Source organism: Neofelis nebulosa, chromosome 4, assembly GCF_028018385.1.
Source record: "Neofelis nebulosa isolate mNeoNeb1 chromosome 4, mNeoNeb1.pri, whole genome shotgun sequence".
Lineage (NCBI taxonomy): Eukaryota > Metazoa > Chordata > Mammalia > Carnivora > Felidae > Neofelis > Neofelis nebulosa.
Genome location: NC_080785.1, coordinates 21,953,632 through 21,973,071, shown reverse-complemented (window position 1 = coordinate 21,973,071; position 19,440 = coordinate 21,953,632). Strand labels below are relative to the sequence as shown.

Here is a 19,440-nt window from a genome sequence, read left to right as displayed (position 1 = left end):
CTCAGGTTCCTTATCTGATGAACCAGCTTCTTTGTAACTCTGGTCCCAATTGGGTGTGGCTGGCCACTCTTCAGTCACTACCCCAGCTCTCCAGGACACCCCGGCAGACTAGGCTCTGACAGATAAGAACTGTGCTTGTTAGCACAGCTGTTCTCTGCAACACCCAGTGTTGTTTTCAAGCCTACGGAAATTTGGGTGCGGAAGTGTGGCTACATCCACCCAACTTCAGAGTTGGGCTTGGTTCCAAATAAAAGGAAATTTAGTCAGTTTTCCCAGACACAGGGACAAAAATAGAGTTGACAGGAACCTCAAAGGGTCTGCTGAGGTACGAGGGTTACACCTAGAAAAATCAACTGGATCTTTGGTCTGGATGCTGTCAGATGCCCTGGTCAAAACTGGACTTTGAGCATCAACAACTGATGTCTGGTGCTGTACAGGTGCTGTCTCACAAGAAAGTGATTTTGTTCCTGCTGCTGTTAAGTGTCTTAGAGATCTGTGTGCTTTTTGGGCCTTTTTGGTCAATAACCTGGATTCTGGGGTTAATGAGGTTCAGATTAGCTACATGTGTGGCCGAGGAGATTGTACCTGAGGGGGAAAGGAACTAGGTGGTATAACTCATGTTTGGATAGATGGGACCTGGCATGATTTGTTATGCCCGCCTTCAGCCTTGGATCTTGCCTCAGGTATGTGGGGGTGTCCTCTGTAAGCTCATGCTGTAGAATGGGGCCTCTCGGGAGAACTGGTTCTGCCTTGACATCCCCAGCAGGACTGTGCCGAACCAGTGTTGATGTCACCGGTGTCCTTCCTCACTCTGTGGAAAGTGTCCTTCTTTTTCCTGTGCTTTCACTAGCTCAACTCAGCTCCAGGTGCTTTATACACAGTGGCCGGGAGGGGGTCTCCCACTCATCACGGGCCTTTCGAACACTCCTCTGTGAGCAGGTTTCCCGGCACCCAACACATGGAGTTACGCTGCTGGTGAGCAGCAGAACTGAGCTGCAATTCAGATCTCTGGATCGCCACCCTGCCCTCCTCCAGGTGGTGAACTGCCGGCCCAGAGACTCCAGAAACTGTGGCCGTTGCGTAAAGCAGAAGGTGTGTAATCAGGGTCGGAAGAGGACAGCACAATTCCCACATCTCTGTACATTTGTCGTTGTGTCCATGCTGTATGTGGCCTGGCCGGGCCAGAGGTGGTCCCTGTAGGCAAAACAGATACCCCCATCCCCTGCGAAGATTTCACATGGCTCCAGGCTCCTGCTTGTGTCGATGGTGACGAGAACGGGTGTAAGGTGGCAAGGCTGAGCTCATTTTCCTTTAAAATTAGAAATGCTGCACTGAAGTGACTGGGGCGATTTGACCCTTCTGAGCTTTATTTCCTCATCTGTAAAGTGGGAACAAGAAAGGAACTGGCTTCATAGGGTGTGGCGGAGGTTCAACTGAGATGATATTTACAAAGTGCCCAGGGAGCACAGAGCACAGGAAACTTACTAAGGCTGAGAAACCATTTTTCCTAAAGGGTGCTCCTTCGGAGCCAGCCTGCCTTCTTCCTTGCCCTTGTCTATCTCCTCACAGCCTGTGAGGATGGGTGTGGGTGACTGTCCTTTGGAGACAAAGCTGTCCCTAGGGGAAGTGACAGGTCCCTGAGACATAGTGAGTCAACGGCTTGGGGGTCCTGGAGCCTACATCTCCCTGTGGGCTGGTCTGCTTGCTAGTATACTGAGTTTCTGCTTTCCACAGGTCAGCCTGGGGCCCTGCCTCCCGTCTTGCTGTCGTCCCTTGCCGGAAACCCCGCCCCATTGTCCCAGGCAGCCTGGGCCTGGGGAGCCCAGCTGCTGGGCTGACAGTTTCCTTTTGAGGCCGAGATAACTTTGAGAGATGTCTATCTATCAGGTTCAGGGAAAGGGTGGAGGGTCTGAGTGAGCCCTTTGCTGCCCTGAGATATCTGGTGGGCCATACTTAGAGAGATCATTTAACCTCCCAGCCTGTCTTCTGCCACTTTCTCCCTTCTTCCTTCTCCCCTCATCCTCACCCTTACCCCTCAAGGCTTTGATGAATTTCTGGGAAGCTTTGGTTGAGGCTGGACAGGCCTCATTAACTCCATCAGTGCTGTCGGTATAGTGGGTAGGAAAAGTACCTGGGGGAGGGAAGGGGGTTGTAGGGATGGTCTAGTTGCTCTCGTTTTGTCCCTTGAAAAAGCTTCAAGAGTCCAGGCTCTCTCTAGGGGCACCTGGGTGGCTCAGTTGGTTAAGCATCCGACTTCGCCTCAGGTCACGATCTCACGGTTAGTGAATTTGAGTTCCGTGCCGGGCTCTGTGCTGACAGCTCAGACCCTGGATTCTGCTTCAGATTCTGTGTCTGCCCTTCTCCTACTCGCACTTTCTCTTTCTTTCTCAAAATAAGTAAATAAACTTAAAAAAAAAGCATATTGGGGTGCCTGGGTGGCTCAGTCAGTTAATTGTCTGAATTCAGCTCAGGTCATGATCTCATGGTTCATGAGTTTGAGCCCCATTTCGGGCTCTGTGCCGATGGCTCAGAGCCTGGAGCCTGCTTCGGGTTCTGTGTCTCCCTTGCTCTCTGCCCCTCTCCCACTCACACTCTGTTTCTGTCTCTCACACACAAAAAATAAACAAAAAAAAGAAAAAGAAAAAAAAAAGAATCCAGGCTCCATCATGGATTAACTCAGTGAGATGGGAAACTGAAAGTTTCTTCTCTGCGCCCTGGTTTTATCATTTGTTAAATGGGGATGAAAATGCCGCATGTGTAAGGTTGACTACAAGGAGGAAAAGATCTATTACGTGTAGGGAACCTGGTAGAGGGCCTGGCACAAGGAGACTAGTATGATGGTCATTCCTGTGCTGCCATCTGGTAGGTGGCCTTGTGACATCAGTGAATAGGAATTCTCTCACCTCACCCTTTACTGGAAATGGCAGCTATTCTGATGTAAGTCAGATGGGTCATCTTGGCGTGGAAGGAATGACACTTCATTCATTCAGTAAGTAAATACCTATTTATTCAAAGTTACTATGTAGCAGGTACTTGGGATCTTGTATGTATCAGGCATCTTGGGAAACAACAGTGAGCAAGACAGTCCCTGTCCTTTGGGGTGCACACATGTGCAGGGCTGGGGCTTGGGGCAGGGGTGGCTGGGGAGGTGGGAACAGTAACAGATTAGCAAAACATAAACATATAATATTCACATAGATGTGGGTGCTTAGAAGAAAATGAAAATAGAACCAAGGGTTCGATGCTGGAGGGCCGCACGTGTGCTATTTTAAACAGGGCATGTAAGGAAGGCCTTTCTAAGGAGGTGATTTTTGAGTGGAGCAGTGAGGAAATGAGGCAGGAATGTTTTCCAGCCATTGAGAGCAGCAAATTTGGAAGCCCTGAGGTAGAGACCCAGCTTGGCAGGTTCTAGAACGTGAAGACCGGAGAAGATGGGCTGAAGGGAGAGAGGGTGCACAGGACCCTAAGTGGGCACACTTGGAGCTGGGGAGCCCCTTTCCTCCCAGGGCTGTGACCTCCGTCCGTCCACAGGTGGCTGTTGCCTGTGTGTGTGGGGGGGTGCCAGGGAGGCAGAAGGCTGACTGGCCGTGGTGGGCTGCATGTTTATTTTAATTATGGTGATGGCAGGCAGCTGTCACTGGTTTCTTTTTATTTATTTATTTTGTCCCTGGTCTGTGATGGAACTTTCTGGTGCTATTTGCTGATGCCAGAGGCAATCCTGAGTTCTGAAAACACAGCAGGGCCCAGCTGCTCCCTTTGGGCTGGCCCTGGTTGGGGACCAGCTCACGTGAAACAGCCGGCAGCCAGGGCCATGCCCTCCATGTGCTAACAGCTCCAAGCTCTGTGTGGCAGCCTAGAGCCCTGATTAGGACCATAATTCAGGGAGAAGAAAGTCCCTTCAGTCCCCAAGTTGAACCTACTACTTAACTAAACTGACTGATACTTTCTTTCGACCTCAAGTCAGTTCAAAGCAACAAATATTTCCTGGGGCTGAGCATGGCTTGGGATACAAACCCAGCTGGTAGCTGTGGGTGTGGCGTGCTGGCTGACAGCTGTTCTGATGGGTTTTTACATCTATAACTTAAAATATCTAAAAACCCATCAGTGCAGGGTGAACCAAAGATGTTCCCTGCCCTCCAAGAGCATGCACCTTGTCAGACCACTCATCTTACTGTCCATCTTGCCTGGTGAAGCAGCTGTTTTGACAACTGGATAAACTAAGCATCAGGACATAAAGTGCATCAAGAAACTGACTTTCCCCAGTATTTACCTTCCTGAGCGAAACCCTCACGTTGCCCACCCCCTCTGCCCCTACTCACCTAGGAAAACCCATTTCCAAGACCTGTACTGTTTTTCTTTTATTTCTTCTGGGTCTTTTCCCCTCTGAAAAAGTGGTGCTTGGGCTGGATTGCCAACCTTTGCCCTCCAAGGACCTCTTCTTGCATACACCTCGGGGCCTTTTGGGGTTTTCATTCCTCAGATCCCCCACTCATACCGCTCCCTCCTTCTCCCTGCAAAACTTCATGTTACAATGCTTGGCTTCTGGACCTCTCTGGGGAACTTATTCCTTCCTCCTGTGAGTATGCCTCTCCCTGCCCATCCCAACTCTTGTTCTGTTCCAGGGTCTCCTTGGAAAGCCCTCTGGTCTCAGGGGACCATCACGGCTGCTGTTTTGCAGCCCGCAGACTCTGTGGGCTCCCAGGGACCTCCGGGCATCCCCTTCCCTGCTCAGTGTCCCAGCTCCCCAATTTGAGCCATGATGAAGTAAAGTGACTTTATGCACTGCCAGCCATCTGGGGCAAGGAGAGAGCAAAAGGGGCAGTGGCATGTGTCATGGGGTTTTAGAAAGTCCCCCAGTTCCAGGGGTGGGTGGAGCGTCCCTGTGATAACCCTCAGGCTGGGCAGGCCCAGCATTTCAGTGATGAGCCTGGGGCAGGGAAGCCGGTGGGCAGTGGCCAAAAATAGAGCCTGGATTCATTCTGGGGCATCTGGAAAGTGCGGTGGTGTGGAGCAGGGTGGGCCGGCACTTTCCTCATCTCATCCCGGGTCTGTTTTCCTTTGTCTCCCAGTGCGGGGCTGCCCCTGCTGCCTTTTATCAGGGCCTGCTCACACCAGGACAGCTGTGGGCTGCCCCTTTTCCTGTCCATTTTCTCAACCTGGGCCCTGGGAGCAGGCGGGGTAGGACTGGACTGTCCCCTATGAGTGGGGGCTCGTCAGAAAGCCCGTTGTGGCTGAGGGTGTGTACTGGGAGGTGGTCCCAAACTTCCCTTTCAGACTCTCCTTGAACTGGACAGTGACTCGCCCAGAACAGTCCTGTGATCGCAGGAGCGTATGTGGGGCTGAAGCCAGGTCCTCGGGTTGTAGGATGTGGGGTGCCCTGGGGCCATCTGAAAGACTCTCGGAGGGTTGCCCCCAGTGATAAGCCCACCAGGTGATGCAGACCAGAGTCTAGAGGAGGGTGCTGGATACAGAAGTAGCAAAGACAGAGGGGAGTGGGAGAGGATGACAAGACCTGAACCACACTGACCATGAAAAGTGCTAGCAAAGCACCACGAAGGTAAATTTGCATGGTGCAGCCGCTCTCCCTGCATGCTGGTGGGAGGCAGGGGAGGGGCTGTGAGTAGAGGTGGAACAGGCATCCACATCCATCCACCTCCTTGGGGCACAGAAGAGGAAACCGAGACCCACCCAGGGAGGTGAGGGGTTTGGCTCGTGGCCACCCTGCCATAGAGAGGCCGATGGCCCCGCCACTAAGCTCCTGGGGTCAGGCCTCTTTCAACCCCCGCTTCAGACACTACTTGAACTGGAAGGCTGAGAGGGTGGGGTTTCCTCATGGGGGACACTGAGGCCACAGCAGGAGACAGCAAGCAGGCCTTCATGGCCAACCTTGGAATGTCCTTATTTCTCTCTGTCATCCTCTGTGTTCACCTGTCTTGTCTTGTTTGTCACCTCTCTTGTCCCTCTCTTCCCTACTCGCCTGGTGAGCATCAGTGCCTCTTCCCTGCTCAGATCAGTTTCGGTTTGCAGTTGGCAAGCACAGATTGAGGGAGCAGAGTGAAGAACAAGGGAACCAGAGGACGGGGCGTCAGGGCTTCTACCCTTGATGGGGGTGGCACCCACAGACCTTCATGGAATGGCTAGCGTGTGCTGCGTTCTGGGCTAAGCACTGAGTTACACGTACAGGGGAGACCTGATCCCTGCCCTCAGCTCGCTCTTGAGTGGGGAGCCTGACAAATAAACGAATACCTCAAGTGTTAAGGAGAACCGGGGGGTGGGTGCTGCGCAGGTGACATAAGCTGTGTGGTGGCAGGAATCCATTCAGCTCCCCTCCTTCCTTCCCTGCCTTCTTCCCTCCCCTACTTTCTTTTTACAGTCCTGGGTGTGTCTGTTGAGCACTAGACCCTAATTGCCAGCTTCTTGCCAGGTACTTCGCTTGGATGTCCCACAGCCATCCCCGTTCAACATGACCTACCCATGTCACTCTTTCCCCCCCCCCCACCTGCTCCTCTGCATTTCCCATCTCACGTGAAAGCACTGCTCTGTGGCCCCAGCTAGAAACTTCTGGTGGTGTTTCCACGTCCTCCCTTTTCCTCATACGCACACATGGGGTATCAGATATTTGAGGGCTTACCTCCGAAACGTTTTCCAGCCCACCTGGCACTTGTCTGTCCACACGGCCACCGTTGACACGGGCTCTCACCGTCTCTGTCCCAGTCCTCTTCAGGGCTCTCCTGGCCCGTGACTTCACTTCCCTCCTTTAATGCACAGCCCTGCTAGGAACGTTTCTAAGACACAAATCAGGTTGTTTATTTGATAGCGTGTATATTGGAATCACCATTTGCCAGGCACCATTCTCAGTGGTTAATATAAATACCAGTTCCTTTGATCCTCCTAACAGTTGTGTGAGGCGTATGTGATGGGCTTGAAGATGCTGTCTGTTGTAAGATGCACCTTATGTTTGTAACACTGAGAAAGAAAAATTCTTTTTTAAAAATTTCTTAAAAATATTTATTTTTGAGGGGCGCCTGGGTGGCGCAGTTGGTTGGGCGTCCGACTTCAGCCAGGTCACGATCTCGCGGTCCGTGAGTTCGAGCCCCGCGTCTGGCTCTGGGCTGATGGCTCAGAGCCTGGAGCCTGTTTCCGATTCTGTGTCTCCCTCTCTGTCTGCCCCTCCCCCATTCATGCTCTGTCTCTCTCTGTCCCAAAAATAAATAAATGTTGAAAAAAAAAAATTTTAAAAAAAAATTTATTTTTGAAAGACAGAGAGAGACAGAGCATGAGCAGGGGAGGGGCAGAGAGAGAGGGAGACACAGAATCTGAAACAGGCTCCAGGCTCTGAGCTGTCAGCACAGAGCCTGACACAGGGCTCAAACTCAGGAACCATGAGATCATGACCTGAGCTGAAGTCAGATGCTCAACAGACTGAGCCACCCGGGCGCCACAAGAAAGAAAAATTCTGACACAATTCTTTTTTTTTTTTTTTTTTTTTTTTTTCAAAAATTTTTTTTTTTTCAATGTTTTTTTTTTTATTTATTTTTGGGACAGAGAGACACAGAGCATGAACGGGGGAGGGGCAGAGAGAGAGGGAGACACAGAATTGGAAACAGGCTCCAGGCTCCGAGCTGTCAGCACAGAGCCCGACGCGGGGCTCGAACTCACAGACGCGAGATCGTGACCTGGCTGAAGTCGGCCGCTTAACCGACTGCGCCACCCAGGCGCCCCTGACACAATTCTTTATCACTTCAAATTTTTATTATCTATTTAATGAAAGAGCTCTTTTATTTATTTAAAAAAAATTTTATGTTTATTTTTGAGAGAGAGAGAGAACGAGCACGTGCAAGGGGGAGTGGCAGAGAGAGAGGGGGAGACACAGAATCCAAAGCAGGCTCCAGGCTCTGAGCTGTCAGCACAGAGCCTGACATGGGACTTGAACTCACGAACTGTGAGATCATGACCTGAGCCAAAGTCGGATGCTTAACTGATTGAGCCACCCAGGCACCCGAAAGAGCTCTTTTAGACTTGTTTAGACATAAATTTTCAAAGTCATATATTTATCTAGCACATACTTAAGTTCACAATGAAGTAAATTAGTCTAGGTGTTCTCCACATTTTCTCATTTTCAGGCTTCCACCCTTCTGAATTATTTTAACACTCAGAGCCCTCAGAATCTATGTTCCGCCCCGCCCCCATAACATTCTCTGTGCCATTAGCAATGATGCAGTATTTCTTAAAAGCATGAATTTTCTGGGGCGCCCGTTGGCTCAGTTGGTTGAGCATCTGACTTCATCTCAGGTCATGATCTTGCAGTTCCTGAGTTGGAGCCCCACAGTGGGCTCACTGCTGTCAGCACAGAGCCCATTTTGGATCCTTTGCCCTCCTGTCTCTCTGCCCCTACCCTGCTCATGCTCACTCTCTCTCTCTCTCTCTCTCTCTCTCTCTCAAAAATAAACATTTAAGAAAAAAAGCATGAATTTTTTTCTAGACAGCTGACATTGATTTTGTAATATTTGCTGTGCATGCACAGCTGATGTTACTGTGTCATTCTTGCCACCTAGCCAACGATACTAAGATGATTTTACACATTTGATGTATGTGTGTTTGTACGTACGTATGTGTGTGTTTAGGCTCCATGCGTGGAGCTCAAAGTGGGGCTTGAACTCACGACCCTGAGACAAAGACCTGAACTGAGATCAAGAGTCAGATGCTTAACCGCCTGAGCCACCCAGGCACCCCTTTACAGATTTTAAAAGGTAGAAGAAAAAGGATGTATCTTGTAATTGATGAAATACATTATCCCACATTCATCCCAAATGATGAAATACATTTCCCAGGGCCCACATAGTAAGTGGCAGAGCTGCGACCTGAACCCAGGCTGTCAGCCTCTTGGATCTCTGCTTTACTAGAAAGCCTTTGCTGGAAACCCTCTTCCTGGAGCAAATGAAATTCAGACCCTCATCGCCACACTCCAGTCCTCTGTGAGCCGGTGCTTTTTCTGTAGGCTCGTCGGCTCTCAAGTAGCTCGCGCTGTAGCTGCTCTGCCTGCTTCCACGCAGGCTGTGGTGCCCTGGGCTCACACCCTCGTGCCTGCCTTGGGGGATAGTTCAGACCCTCCTCCGAGGTGAAGGCTTGGCCCCAGTGCCACCTCCTCTGGGGTACCTCCCTTTGACCCCTTGTAGGTGCTCTCATGGGATTCAGTTCGTTAGAGCCCCGCTGGCAGCCTCCTGTGTGTGGTGCTGGCTCCTCTCAAAGGCTGGGGGCCCCCGGGGGTCAGGGACCGGCTTCTTCCTCAGGGCCCCCATCTCAGCACAGTGCTCCGTCTGAGGACTTGCCTACACCAGCCACCTTTCCTCGCTCCGGGACTGACAGGAAGTGTGATGGTTTGAGGAGCATTTGGGAGATCTGGGATGTTTATAGTTGCCACTTGAACGTTGACCAGCTGGGGACTTACTGTTCACATAAGTAATATCCTGTCCGTGGGGGTGTGTTCCTAGCGTCATCCTGAGTTGTGGGAAAACACCTGATTTGGCATGTTCCAACCGGGGCACCTCCCTCGAAACCCCTCTCACTTATGAACTCATGGACACCATGACTCAGGCCCTGCTGGCTGGAGGACTCAGGGGCGTATGGGGCGCGCGCGCGTGCGGTTGTACACACAGGGCAGGCTGGAAGTGTTGGTGGACAGACCTCCTTCTTTTCTGCTAAAATCTCATTTCCTGTGGCTGATGGATTCCGGGGAGGCTCCAGGACCCTCTGTTCCCAGTTCTTGCCCTGGGGCTGTGGGCCAGCTGCCCCAGGAGGAGACACTCAGGCCAGCTAGCTTGGCACTCTCACCGTCCTCCTCCACGGAGGGAGATGGCAAGAGCCCATGTGGGAGAAGAGGAGGAGGAATGTTGCAGGCCTGCTCAGTTATTAAAGACCTCTCAAGATAATGAGGCACGGGGAAGAACAAAGAGACAGAAAGGCGGCAAAATGAAAAAACACCACCTTCTGTGCTTTGACCTTCAGGCCCGGGCAGAGGCATTTGGCCGATATTCAGCTGTTTGGAAGAGGGAATTTCTGGCCTCATCAGGCTGGAGGGTGTCCACGAGGGTATAGGAAATGCCATGTGGGCTAAGGTCTGTGGTCTTCTGATGAAGAGCTGTGTCTGATAAGGGAGCACCCTGGGTTTGTGGGTGATCATTCCCCTGATGTCACCCTTAGGATCAGAGACAGCCTCCAGATCCCATTTTGCTCTTAATATTCCACTATGGATAGGCTATCTATAACTTTATCCTAAACTTTTGCTGCCAGTTTATATACCTACCTGGACCCGTCTCTTCAGAGTACTGATTACTCAAGTGGTGTTTTCTTTTTTCTTTTCTTTTTTAAAAAATTTTAATGTTTATTATTGAGAGAGAGTGTGCAAGTCGGGGAGAGGTGGGGGTGGGCAGAGAAAGAGGGAGACACAGAATCCGAAGCAGGCTCCAGGCTCCGAGCTGTCAGCACAGAGCCTGATGTGGGGCTTGAACTCATGAACCGCGAGATCATGACCTAAGCTGAAGTCGTATGCTTAACCTACTGAGCCACCCAGCCGCCCCTCAAGTGGTGTTTTCTTTCCTGTTCTTTCCTCTCACTAAGCTTTCTTTTTTTTTTTTTTTTTCAACATTTTTAATTTATTTTTGGGACAGAGAGAGACAGAGCATGAACGGGGGAGGGGCACAGAGAGAGGGAGACACAGAATCGGAAACAGGCTCCAGGCTCCGAGCCATCAGCCCAGAGCCTGACGCGGGGCTCGAACTCACGGACCGCGAGATCGTGACCTGGCTGAAGTCGGACGCTTAACCGACTGCGCCACCCAGGCGCCCCTCACTAAGCTTTCTATTGGTGTCCTGGAATTTGGAGAACCAGCTAGCCATAGCATTGATCATAGCTGTCCTAGTTCGGACAGATTAAATAAAAAAAATATGGGGGTGCCTGGGTGACTCAGTCGGTTAAGTGTCTGACTTCGGCTCAGGTCATGATCTCTCAGTTCATGGGTTCAAGCCTCGCGTCGGAATCTGCTGACAGCTCAGAGCCTGGAGCCTGCTTCAGATTCTGTGTCTCCCTCTCTCTCTGCCCCTCCCCTGCTTGTGCTCTGTCCCTCTGTCTCTCAAAATAAATACACATTAAAAAAAAATTAAAAAAAACATGGGTGTGTATATGTTTGATTAAATGCGCTGCATCTGTATTTTAAGTTTGGATATTTTACATTTGATGTCAAGCCACGTCCCTTCAACCTCCTGAGAGGGTTCTGTGGTGGAGTTGGGGCAGTGATTTTTTAGGCATTAAGTCTTTCAGAAGAGCTAAATTGTGCTGAGGTACGAATCACTGGCAGATACACAAAGTCACAACCGTTTTCTGTCAGTGGTACGTCTGCACGCACGGTGGTTTCAGCGGGGCGTACCTGCAGACAGGGCTCACAGACGTCAGCCTCGCTCCCGCCTCCCTTCCCTGAATGACCATCACTTCCTCCCACCACCCCAACATTTACTAAAGAGACAGGACACCAACCCAGCACTTGGCAAGATTGAGGAAATCTTTAAGAAAAAAGCAACCCCTGACCTCCCCTTTGCCAAAGTGATTACAGATGAAAACGTGCCCGGATGTTCTTGAGAAATGGTAGAGGTCAGCTTTTAAAAACTGTTTTCTTGTGATGTCCTGGGGCTTAAGATTGATGGCATCTGCCCTGTGGAAGGGGGTGTTTGACGACCTCGGTGTTCTCCTGCTGGAGGACTCCGGTTGAGCCTTTTCACACAGAAAGTTCAGGGTGGCTTTGGGCTGGCATCTTTCTCTCCTGTCAGTTGGGAGCTGTTATGGGTGTGGGAGAGAGATCTAGAGCTGTCATGGCTGTTGACCAAAGTCAGGAAAGAAACTATATAGTTTGGTCTTGGCCTCTGTCCTCATGTGACCTTGGACTACTGGAAGGGGGATAGGGATCACCAAGGAGCCTGTGGGAAGTGGGGCTCCCTGGCCCAGAGTTGGCAAGGGTCTCGCAAGCCCAGGACTTGGGGTTTGGAAGTGCTGGAGGTGAAGGTGAAGGAGCTCAGGACTTGGGGCTGTGGGGAGGCCTGAGGAGAGGGCTCTAGGGCAGGCTGCTGGGCAGCAGCCGGGAGAGCAGCCCTGAGGGGAAGAGCAGCTGTGGCTCCCCAAGCCCAGCTCCCTCGGTGACACACAGGCGCGATGTGGCATTAGAGGTGGCTCCTGGAAAGTTCATGTCCAATGAAGGACAGACCCTGGTGGCAAAAGACCTTGCTCCTATATGAACTTGGGCTGGAAGACCATTTGATGCGGGGTGAGGGCCGAATCAGGTGTGGGTCAGAAGGAGGAATGAGACCTGTGGCTGGGGCCTGGTGGGAGGGGCCTGAGGGCCAGAGGGAAGAGGTGGGGGAGAATGGAAGCGACTATTGGATACGTTGAACTTGAGCTGCAAGGGGGAACGGCCCGCAGCCTGCCACAGGGCCTGCTGGGACTATGCCTCTCTGGTCCCCGAGGATCAGGACCTTTCATGGTGGAGCCTTGTGGCGCCGGGAGGAAGCCTGGAGACCACTCATCCACCTCCTCAGTTTAGAACTGGGGAAATGGAGACCCAGAGAGAGGAGCGACCTTCTTACGCTCACACAGCCTAGGATCCACAGCTGCTGATCCTTGGCTCCTGCTCTTTCCGTGACCGATTTGATCTCGATGGGGCCAGCCCACAGCAGCATCTCTTCAGTAGCGGGCCACAACCCCATCTGTGCTAGGACTCACGTACTCAGGCAAGGGCAAGATTATTGTCTCTGGAGAGCTGCCTTCGGGATGAACAATGAACATGTGGCCACTTGGAGGGAAGAGGGGGGCCGGTCACGCCTCTCTCTTAGAGAACTCCTGATGATTAAGTGTTTTAAGTGAAAAGAATGAAAGTCTGAGGGTGGAATTTCAGGCGTTGGCCAGTATGTGAGAGTGCGCTTCCTGGGTGCCTTCAAGCGTCTGCCCAGTCCTGGGCTTCTGCGCTGACAGTGACACAGGCCCTGGTGCTGCCGCGGTGCAGCCTGTCCATTCAGACCTCACACTTGACAAGGCCACACTGTGCATTGATGTGTGGCCTTAGAAGACAGAAGCAGCACACAGAACAGACAGGAGGGGACATGCTACAGAGGCCTGGGCATCCTGCTGGGGGGCTTGACCCCTGCGGGGCCGCCTGGGGCTCGCAGAGAAGAGCGGAGGGTTTGGGGAGAGCCTCAGATGAACCTGCTGACTGGGGTTTCCTTGCCACGAGCCCTGCGGGCTGCTCAGTGTAAGCACTTACAGGAGACCAGACAGAGCCTCACTCCCCCAGAGCCTCCCTTATCACCCAGAGCACCACCAGAGCTGCCGGGAGCAGGTACCTGGAACCGCGGCCCCGGGTCACATTCTTCTCATAAGTGGAATAACACAATGGCCTTTTTAACTTTCTTATTAATTGACTGTGTTGCAAAAAAAAAAAAAAAAAAGCAGTCCATCACCTCCTCTGCCTCCGTTCCCCACCCCCTTCTTAGGGCCCTGTTTATGGTGCTCGTGAGGCTGGGCTCTTGGCCGGCCTGACACGAAGGGCAAAGCCCCACACCCCCTGCGAGCTCTCATGTGGGGGCTGTGGCTGGAGCTGCCTTGTATCCAGGACTCTGCTGTTTAGAGAAACTTCAGGTAGACTTATGGGCTCCCGTCGTTCCTGGTACAACTTGGGGAGTGATGTCAAATAGTGTTGGTAAAGAGCCCTGGATTTCAGCGGCCCCTTTCCCGCAGCCTCCCTCTTAGACGTTTACAAGCCAGGTGATGTGCTTTCTCTCGGAAGGAGAAACATTGGCACCTCTAGAAAGGGGCAACATGGCCCCAGTGTTGCACAGCCCGGGTGCTGGGGGGCAGAGCCCAGAGTGTCTGAGTAAGTTAGGGCAAGCAGATGATAAATTCATGGCCAGCACTGGGTCTTGGCATCCGGCAGATGGGTTCCTCTCGGTCATCATCAGGGTCTGTATCAGCACTGGCATTTGGAGGAAGCACCTCCAGCTCCAGGTCACCTCTCTGGTCCTAAAGGTGCAGGACAGTGGGTGGCATGGGGGTGGGAGAGCGGGGGAAGAGGGTGGGAATAGAGCCTGGGTGCTGGCTAGGAATGCCAGCTCTGCCTGCGTGGATCCTGTTTGACCCCCACCTTCCAGGGTCCAGTGAGAGTCCTTTCCCTCAGCTCTTCAGTTCCAGGGTTGTGACAGAGCCCTGGGCATAGTCCCATCTCTTCTGGTTCCTCTCTAACCCGTCCCTCATTGAAAAACTCTCCTACAGTCATCCTCATGCGAGTGTGCTGTTTGTTCCCTGCGGGGTTACTGACTGATGTGAACAGCAGGACCAACAGAAAATAAGCAGCGGAGCGGAACTGTACACAACCCAGAGGAGTGTGAGCGCTATAGGAGTTTGGGGCCATGAAGGTTCAAGTGGTCTGGGGCAGACAGGGAGGACTTCAGAAAGGATAGGGGAGCTGAAGGATGGTGGGGGCCGAGAGGGCTCTGTGTGGCTCCTAGCATGGTGCCCCAAGAACTGAACAGGGCTGAACTGGGATGCTTGATGATGCTTGGAATTCATCAGTGCTTGCCAACCCCTTCCCCGCCCGGGGTCCCAGTGGGCCACTTGGATTGTTAAGGTGGAGGCAGCACCTGTGCTGGGAAGTTTCCATCCAGGGAGCCCCTGTGCCCGTCTCGTGGTGTCCGGTGGCGCAGGTATGAGGACACACGTCTTAGCTCCCTGGTAGATTCTGGGTCAAGAATCCTTGCACACCTCCCTCCCTCCAATGCCTAAGACTATGCTTTGCATAGAGCAGGGTCTAAATAGATATTTATTGACTGAATAAGTTAGCATATGAACAGATGAATCTAATTCTGCCAGGGTTTGAACATCAAACATACTCCATACCGAAAGGGGCCGGGGACACAGAGGCGGGACCAAGGCAGTGACATCCAGAAGAAAGAGTGGCCATCTGGGAATAGGGCTGGGCGGGTCTGAGAAAGCACCTCAGAGCTTCGACTTGGCCTAGTGGGAGGAGGGTGGAAGAGCAAGCCGGGCAGAGGTGCAGCATGAGAGAGATGCCTAAAGAGTGCATGGCTTTAGACAATGACTAGCGCGGGCTTGCTGGAGAGTAGGGTGCTTTTGGGGAGTGGTTCGAGCCAACACCGGAAGGTGGTGGAGTCGCATGAGGAAGGGCTAGAGGCTTGGGGAACCAGGAAGGGATCTGGAGTAAGGGAATAATATCACCAGATCTACGTCGTGGAAAAATACCTCTGGTAGTAGGTGTAGCAGAGGACTTGGAGGTTTAGGGACCATTTGAGATACACTGTAGTGATCCAGGCAACAGATGGCAAAGCCCGAGTGAGGGTCCTGATGGTGGGGACGGTGAGGACAGGAGAGAGGTATGAAGTATGTTGGAAGTAGAACTGACCTCATCTCGTGACCTCTCTTGGGAAGTGAGCACTGGCGAAGTCAGAGATGATGCATGTCTGGCTGCCACCCGATGTGACTTTTAAGGGAGATGGGGAACCCAAGAGAGGAGCCCATTTGGGGAAGGAAGTGACTACTTTCATGCCTGTCAGGCTAGGTTTAAGGTACATGAAGGACATTCTCTGACCAAGAACTGAATTAAGGATGGTGCTTTGGTTTTGGGCTCACCAGCAGAGGGGTGAGGGTTACAACCCAGGAGAGTGTAGAGTGAGGACCGGAGGGCCAAAGGTGGAGCCTTGACTCCCCCTCAACTTTTAAGGGGCAGCCATGATAGAAACCAGAGAACGCAGATGGCAGGAGAGTCAGGGGTTAGAGTGAGGAGAGCTCAGAGATGGGGTCACTGAGTATCAGGAAAGAGCAAATGATGAGCCCAGAGTCTGATCCCACAGGGAGCTTGCTCAGCACCCCCACTGACACTGGGTCATTTCCATGTAATCCATCATGGTGGTCAAGGAAAGCATTGCTTCTCCCCCATGCAGTTCTGACATTGTGGGTAGATGGAGAGAGGTGTAATAGCAGGGCTGGGAGCTGATAAAGAGGTCAGAAGGTCCTAAATGGGCCTTGGATGACAGCACGTGTCATAAGCACAAGACTGATCAATCTGGGAGTGCAGGCTCCTGCTTGCTGATGAGGTGGGCACAGGGGACCCTGGGCTGACATGCTGGAGGAGCGGAACACGTGGGTTCTATCAGTGATAAGGGGCTTCAGAACCTTTACTTCTGCACATCAGCTGTCTAGTGTGTCAACAGCTCCTGACTCTGTCGAGCTTTTTAGGAGGCTGAGGTTGATGGTGCTAAGAACACTCCACGTTTCAGTGAAAGAGCAGCTTATAACTTAGGGAAATCAATGCCCGTGTTCCTCCTTAACTCATAATTTATTAGGGATGAGCAATATGGAGAACTCATCCATACTGACCCCGTATTATAGATGGAGGAAGCCAAGGCTCGGAGCAGAGCATTTCCCCGTGACTCTGGGGTGGCGATGTTATCTCTAAGCCCCTCTGCTTTCCAGGGTGGCCCTGCGGAGATGTCAGTTTTCCCCCATTAGGCAGGTGTACAGAAAATCCTGGGCAGTGTGTGTGCCTCACAGGTCACTCTGAGAGGTCCTGATCTGAACCCTGAGCTCCATTGATTAGAGCCGAGTTTTGATGACACCCCATGGGAAAGTTAACTTCACATAGGGACACTGCCCACCTCAACTCAATAACCACGAGTTATTTCTAAAGCAAACATCAAACCATGTCTCCCTCTGCTTGCTATCCTCCAATTGCTTCCTATTATCCTTATAAAACCCAAGCTGTGCAGCAAGTCCTGTGAGGTCCTTGGTGACCCTGCCCTGCCCTCCGCCCCAATGTCTTAGCTCTTCTGTTCTCTTTCCCTCTGTGCCAGCCACTCTGGCCATCCCCTTACCAGCTTTGGAGCTTGTTCCTGGCTTAAAGTCTTTGTGTGAACTGTATCCTCTGGTTGGAATACCCTTTCCGGGTCAGTCTGTGGGACCTAGCTAAGATGTCCCCTCCTCAGAGAGCTCGTCCCTGACATGTCCAGCTGAAGCCACCTGTTCTTTCCTCCAACCCTCACTTATTTTCCTTTACACTCACAGTTACTCCTTTAACGGTTCTTATCACTGCCTATACTTTCCTTGGGTATGTATTTATGTACCTGTTGTCTGGCTCACCTCGCTAGAATGTAAATGCCATGAGGAAGGGTTCTGCTTTATTTATCCATCATTATGCCCTGCTGCCTAGCACAGAGCCTGGAAAAGTGCTTAGCAGGGACACATTGGTTAGCAGGTGCACGTGCCCGGAACTGTGCTGAGAGCTTGTCATCTAGGATGAGACTGCTCGCGCTAGCCAAGGGCACAAGCTAGGAAGGGAGTGTGGCTGACTCTACGAAAACCTTTGGCTCCAGGGAGGTTGGGTGCTTGAAAGCACATTTTCGCCCCAGGAGATGTGAGTTCAGATCTCAGTTCTGCCCCTCAGGAGAGTTCCTTTATTGGGATACTTCACTTCCCTCCTTTTCTTTTTAGTTTTAATTATGGTAATTAAACGTCACATGAAATTTACCATTTTAACCATTTTAAGTGTACATCTCGGTAGCGTCAAGTATATTATATATTCACATTGGTGTGCGACCAGTCTTCTGAACTCTGCGTCTTGCGAAAGGGAAACTGTGTGCCTGTTAAACAGCAGCTCCCCGTTCCTTCCTCCCCCCAGCCCCTGGCAGCCGCCATCCTACTTTCTGGTTCTGTGAATCTGACAACTCTGGGTACTTCATGTAAATGGAATCATACAATACGTATCTTTTTGTGACCGGCATAGTTCGCTTAGCATAATGTCCTCAAAGTTGATCTATGTTGTAGCATGTATCAGAATTTCCTTCCTTTTTATGGCCGAATAATATTCCATTGTATGTATGTACATTTTGTTCACCTGTTCATCTGTTGATGGATGCTTGGGTTTCTACCTTTTGGCTAGTGTGAGTCATGCTGCTGTGAGCACGAGTGTACACGTATCTTTTTGAGACCCCACTTTGAGTTCTTTTGGGTGTATACCCGGAAGTGGGATTGCTGGATCATATGGTAATCCTATTTTGAGTTTTTTGAGGAGCCACCATACTGTTTTCTGTAGTGGCTGTACCTTGTCACATTCCTACCAGCAGTGCCTGAGGGTTCCTTTTCTCCAAATCCTTGCTGCCACACCTGTTTTCTCCTTTCCTTCCTCCCTCCCTCCCTCCTTCCCTCCCTCCCTCCCTCCCTCCCTCCCTCATTCCCTTTCTTCCTCCCACCCTCTCTCTCTCCCTTCATCCTTCCTTTCTCCCTCCCTCACTTCCTTTCTTCCTTCTTCCCTCCCTTTTTCCCTCCCTTCTTCCTTCCTTTCTTCCTTCCTTCCTTCCTTCCTTCCTTCCTTCCTTCCTTCCTTCCTTCCTTCCTTCCTTATCTCTTTCTTCTCTTTTCCTGATAGTAGCCATCCTAATGGGTGAGGTGTTATCTCCTTGTGGTTTTGATGGGCATCCCCTGATGATTAGTGATGTTGAGCATTTTTCCTCATTTTTAAAGTGAGTGTGACACCAATCTCACAGGGTGGTTAGGAGGCTTAGAGGAGAAAAACATATGCAACATCCCTGTAAGTGCTCAGTAAAGGCCATCGATTACTATTTTTTTCTAACTTATCTTAGAGATTGAGCCTGAAGCCCAGGTTCTGAGGAGGCATGTATGAAGGGACTGTGTGTAGCACTGGGTCTCTCTGTTAGACGCTGGAGACTCATTCTGTCAGCACTATCCCCTGTAGCCTGGGAAGTTGAAAGGCTCTCAGTGAGACAAGAAACTTGTTTGGGTCGGGGGAGCGGGTGCAGAGAGATAGGCCCAGTGTGTCCCAGAGATCTCATTGCTCCATGAGCACTGGGTACCACCTGTCCCCTGCCTCAGTTTCTCTCTTTGTCACAAAAGAGGCTACCCTGGGAAGAGGCAAGATTCACAGTAATGACTAAATAGTAGTTCTGAAACCGGTCCTGAAAGCCTCGGTTCTGTGCATGGGGCTCAGGGTGACATGGGCAGGCTTCTGGCTCTGCTCCTTCTCATAGGTTTACTGCCTGCCCAGGGGGTAGGCTCTGACTGCCAGAACCCACAAAAAGGGCCCCTAAAAGCCCCTTTGAAGTGAAGCAACTACTTTTAAGTGCAATCAGCTCAAGATAACCCTAGACTCTCTGCCCCCAATCCAGGAATGTCTCCTGCCCCCGCCCAATGCCCATCCTTGGGAGGGGTTGCTCCCGGTGCTCTGGAATCATCTGTCTCTGTGTGTGGTGACTGTGCTGTTGTGTTTTGTGTTTCTCTTCTGTGAAAATGAGAGATGTGTTCCTGGTAGGAGAACTCTGAGCAGGATTACAGAGTGGTCCTATGAGTTGACAAGGAGAGGCCAGGGAAGAAAAGGAA

General features: G+C 51.5%; 1 long non-coding RNA gene across 1 annotated transcript in view; it reads left to right on the top strand.

Moving 5' to 3' along the window:
* The first annotated feature begins 2,853 nt into the window (after positions 1–2,853).
* LOC131508973 (uncharacterized) overlaps positions 2,854–19,440 on the top strand; it is a 134,185-nt gene continuing 117,598 nt past the window's right edge. Inside the window, exon 1 of the long non-coding RNA XR_009260239.1 lies at positions 2,854–2,989. This is a non-coding gene — a long non-coding RNA (uncharacterized LOC131508973). The remainder of the gene's footprint in view (positions 2,990–19,440) is intronic.